The sequence below is a fragment of the Dendrobates tinctorius genome, unplaced genomic scaffold (genome assembly GCF_039654945.1).
Source record: "Dendrobates tinctorius isolate UK_male_01 unplaced genomic scaffold, ASM3965494v1 ptg000196l, whole genome shotgun sequence".
NCBI lineage: Eukaryota > Metazoa > Chordata > Amphibia > Anura > Dendrobatidae > Dendrobates > Dendrobates tinctorius.
In genome coordinates this window covers 8,095,553-8,100,741 of record NW_027361863.1, presented here as the reverse complement: position 1 = coordinate 8,100,741, position 5,189 = coordinate 8,095,553, and the positions used below count along the sequence as shown (strand labels likewise).

At 41.7% G+C, this 5,189-nt stretch overlaps 1 long non-coding RNA gene across 1 annotated transcript; it reads left to right on the top strand.

The window, feature by feature from the left end:
* The first annotated feature begins 420 nt into the window (after positions 1-420).
* Positions 421-4,980, top strand: LOC141056152 (uncharacterized). The gene is made up of 2 exons (XR_012221584.1): positions 421-727; positions 3,537-4,980. It is a non-coding gene; the product is annotated as an uncharacterized lncRNA (long non-coding RNA).
* The last annotated feature ends 209 nt before the right edge of the window (positions 4,981-5,189 follow it).

The window sequence follows — 5,189 nt, the reverse complement described above, 5'->3', positions numbered from 1 at the left end:
CCTGAAATCAGGGCCTGCACCCATTGTTCACCCTCCTGCGATGCCCTGGCACACAGCAAATCCAGCATGGGATCATCCATCTCTCTCGCTCTCTATCTCTTCACCAGACAGCGTAGATGAGCACCTCCAGGACCCAAAAGGGGAAGAGGAGGATCCTCACTGCCACTGCCCTTAAATACCCAGGTATTGCCAGGGGGAGGGGCTGGAATGTCTAAAACGCCATTGACCCGTGTAATACGGGCAAAACCACCACCACCAAAGAATGAAAGAGGGGTGAGAAGGTGTGATACAAATGGGATATGCATGAGTGAGAGACTGGTATAGATAGGCATCCAGTCAATAAGGTAGTGATTGCAGTACATTGAAACATCCATTTGGATACTATGGATTGTGACCGGAATCTGAACTTTTCCTACCATGAGGAGAGCACACACTCAGGAATGTGAAAAGCAACCACCTGCTCAGGCATTGTTGTGGGAGTTGGAAGGGAGGAATGTGAGAACCAAACCAACTGAGATAAAGGAGGAATGTGAAAAAAAAACAAGTTACTGCGCATGTCAGTGCGTGATCATTCCAATTAATATTATAAAAAGTACTGACCTCCTCAGCGGGTGGGGACTTTCCAGATGATTCAAGTGGACGCACTTAGTCTGTGATGCTTACCGAGGAAAACCCCTTCCCGCTGATCGAGGTCCCCCGGTGTGAAGGGTGATGCTACAATAACTCGGTAATTATTATTGATGCTGAAATCTTTCATGTCATAACTGTCGTTTTTAAATCAGTGAGACTATTCATGTACTATGTAAAACAGAATGATTGCTTGCTAAAATAAAAGATTGTCAATAATCTTTGCCTGGTTGGGATGCCAGTGAGCGCTACGTAAGTTAAGGTAAATAACCTAATTTGGGAGAAAATTTAGCAAGACATAAATTGGCGTAGTCGGCAGGATTTTTCAAATTTCAGGCTTTTGAGTAAAAAGATTTTTGTAGTTGTAACTAGGAAGGTTTTTGGTATGTTCTATAGTCTGGAGAAGTGATAATTGTAAAGTTGTGATAGGTTGCGTCTATTTGGCAGAAAGCCAATTTTGGAAAATCCTAAATAACTTTTTGCCTGAATATAATTTTGAAATTCTATTTTTGTCAAAATACGGAATATTAGTTAAGGTTTCTTTGTACAAAAAAAATCAGCATTTGGCATTTTGCCAAATTTTTGTTACAATGTTCAGGCGAAGTAATAAAGAAAAGTTGAGGAAAAACCGGAGGTTCCTGGCTGGACCGAAGCTCTGTATGATATAATAGCGCAGGAATTGGGGAGTAGTGGACTTGCAGAGGCATAGGATAATAAGCTCAAGGGCTCAGAGCCCCATGATGTTGTTAGTGTACTCATGGGGATCCCTGCAAAGGCAGGTGATGCAGTTAACCCCTCGATATTGTTAAGTTACTCGAGGGTGTCCCTGCAAAGGCAGGTGATGCAGTTAACCCCTCGATGTTGTTTAGTTACTCGAGGGTGTCCCTGCAAAGGCAGGTGATGCAGTTAACCCCTCGATGTTGTTTAGTTACTCGAGGTTTTCCCTGCAAAGGCAGGTGATGCAGTTAACCCATGATGTTGTTGGTTTACTCATGGGGATCCCTGCAAAGGCAGGTGATGCAGATAACCCCTCGATGTTGTTAAGTTACTCGAGGGTGTCCCTGCAAAGGCAGGTGATGCAGTTAACCCCTCGATGTTGTTTAGTTACTCGAGGTTTTCCCTGCAAAGGCAGGTGATGCAGTTAACCCATGATGTTGTTGGTTTACTCATGGGGATCCCTGCAAAGGCAGGTGATGTAGTGTCTTTAGGACGGCGCATGTGGATTCTGCTCAGTGCTTACCGTGTTATGCATGACCGGAAGATTAACATGCAGGAGAAATGCTCTCAGTTAAAACAAAAGATAACAGAAGTAGGAGGGCAGAAAGTGGTGTTAGAATGTAACACCTGGTTGTAAAAAGACAAGTGAGAACATTATCAAAATGTAGCTGGAAAAAAAAAACTGCAGTAAAAGTTCCTGGAATACTGGAAAAGAAAATGGAAAAGCAGTCAATATGCTGAATTATATGTTTTTTTTTTTTTTTGGCTTTGAAACATGAACAAGTTTCAGAATGTTATCTGTACACTGATTCATGGTCAGTGGCTAATGGATTAGCTACTTGGATCATGGGATAAAAAAACATGATTGGCAGATTCATGGAAAAGAGGTGTGGGCTAAGGAGATTTGGCAGAGTATTGAGGAAATAATTCAGGTTACTAAAAGTGCTGTTTTTTATGTTGATGCACATGTCCCTGTTGACTCATTAGAATGTTTGTTTCATTCCCAAGCAGATGAGGCAGCCTCCATCTGTCATAGATACTCACAAAGAAGAGAAGTACCACACACTGTTATGGGACACATAGGAAGGGGACAATTACCCGCCCAGATTTGGCAGATGGACTTTGTGGGGCCACTCCCCGAGAGTAGACAATGTAAATATATTTGTACAGCTGCGGTAGATACATATTCAGGACTGATGGTGGGCTTTCCGTGTAAAGCAGCCACCCAATGGAGCACAGAGCGGACCTTAGAGATAATAACACAGTATTATGGGGTCCCCTTACAAATTCAAACTGATAATGGTTCTCATTTCACTGGAGATGCCATTAAAAAATATGCTCAGGACAACAATATACAATGGGTATATCATATACCTTACTATCCACAAGCAGCAGGTTTAGTGGAAAGAATGAATGGATTATTAAAATGCACATTGAGAAAACTTAATCAATCTGATACACAGTATGGACAATGGAGAGACAATTTGAGTGAGGCTTTACAGATAATTAACAACAGGCCTATCACAGACTCTATGACTCCTCTCATGAGGATGCTTACACCCAATCTCACCATACATGAGGCACACCTGATAAGGTCCGTCATATGGTGGAAAACTGATCAAGAAGCACGAATACCGGAACGAGCAACTCCACATTCAGCAGGTTTGGATTTGAGTGCATTGGAAACTGTTGTGATCCCACAGGGGAAAGTAAAACCAATAGCTACAGGATTGGGGTGTCAGATTCCAAAGGACCACTATGGACAGATAGCCACTAGGTCTAGTTTGGCATTAAAGGGGGCCATGGTGGTGGGAGGAGTCATAGATGCAGATTATCAAGGAGAAATCAAAGTATTAATGATAAATTTGGGGAATGAGCCTCTAATTTTGGAGAAAGGACAGCGTATTGCGCAAATGCTTTTGATTCCAATAAATTTGTCAGATGTGCAAGAGGGAACAGCCCCTTCAGAATTAACGATCAGAGGCTCAAAAGGTTTTGGCTCTTCTAACATCACTAATGTGGGAGCCAAAATCTGGGTTCAAAATACCCAAGGACCGCCTTCAGAGGCTGAAGTGATAGCAATAGGCAAAGACCATACCCTGTTAATTATGAGGCCAGGAGTAGAAAAATGGGAATATATCCCACAAGAAAAATGTTATTTGAGAGAATAATGTTGATTATTGATTTTATAGATTCCAAATCTTCAAATATGGTTAAGTGGAATCCTTGGGCTCGCGTGTTTGGACAGCATCGGTGCCTGGACTCCTGGAATCTGACTGACTACAGAATTCAGGAAGGAATACGTTCCGAGGCCAGGAGTGGAAGTGTGATTTGCGGGAATAATACTGTTTTAGTTTTATTTTAGAATCAAAAACTGTTGACAACCCTTGGAATCCTTGGTATCGTGAATTTGGCAGTTCCTTAAAGTGACGCTCGGACGTCGGGGAAAAAGGTGACGAATACCAGAAAAGGAATGATGGGATGGGGATGGGTCAATTCGACCAAATCCAGGAATCAAGATAATTTTATTTGTGAAGCAAATCAAAGGTGTTACTTTCTAAATATTGCATTTGATGGAACTTTCTGGGCTGGAGCCCTGAAATCAAAGGAGATACCGATCTATATATGCGGTGCACAAGAATACTGGAAAGGTTGAAATAAATGATGTTGAAGATGTTTTGACTTTGCAAGATAAGCGGATGCCTACAATATGGCAGCCAGTTAACATGCAGGTTGGAATAGACACTATTATGCTGAATTTACAGAATGTTACTAACAAATTTAATTTAATGAACAAGCGTGGAGGACCGTGATCAATACAATCCTCCAAAATGGTTTGCAATGATATATATTGTACTGGAGTAATTTATGTATGTAATGTTACCAAATCAGATGTAATGTGTAGATATGTAGTGGCCCCATTGATATTGGAGGTACCAGAAAATTTGTATTATTGAATGCCTCGATTTAATGGTCCATATATAGCTTACAAAATGTGTTGCAAGAAACCACAAGTGCTCATGGTGTCCTATAAAGATGGTGTTTAAAAGACTGCAATCAAGGACCGATTGTGATACAAATGGGATATGCATGAGTGAGAGACTGGTATAGATAGGCATCCAGTCAATAAGGTAGTGATTGCAGTACATTGAAACATCCATTTGGATACTATGGATTGTGACCGGAATCTGAACTTTTCCTACCATGAGGAGAGCACACACTCAGGAATGTGAAAAGCAACCACCTGCTCAGGCATTGTTGTGGGAGTTGGAAGGGAGGAATGTGAGAACCAAACCAACTGAGATAAAGGAGGAATGTGAAAAAAAAAACAAGTTACTGCGCATGTCAGTGCGTGATCATTCCAATTAATATTATAAAAAGTACTGACCTCCTCAGCGGGTGGGGACTTTCCAGACGATTCAAGTGGACGCACTTAGTCTGTGATGCTTACCGAGGAAAACCCCTTCCCGCTGATCGAGGTCCCCCGATGTGAAGGGTGATGCTACAATAACTCGGTAATTATTATTGATGCTGAAATCTTTCATGTCATAACTGTCGTTTTTAAATCAGTGAGACTATTCATGTGCTATGTAAAACAAAATGATTGCTTGCTAAAATAAAAGATTGTCAATAATCTTTGCCTGGTTGGGATGCCAGTGAGCGCTACGTAAGTTAAGGTAAATAACCTAATTTGGGAGAAAATTTAGCAAGACAGAAGGGGAGGTAACTACCCGGCTGTATGATTCTATGGTGGAGGAGGGGCACCGCAGTCAGTGGTACATTCCTTAGATAGTGTTGTGCCATCCATTTTGCTCCCCCATAGGCCTTGATACCCAAGGCATATA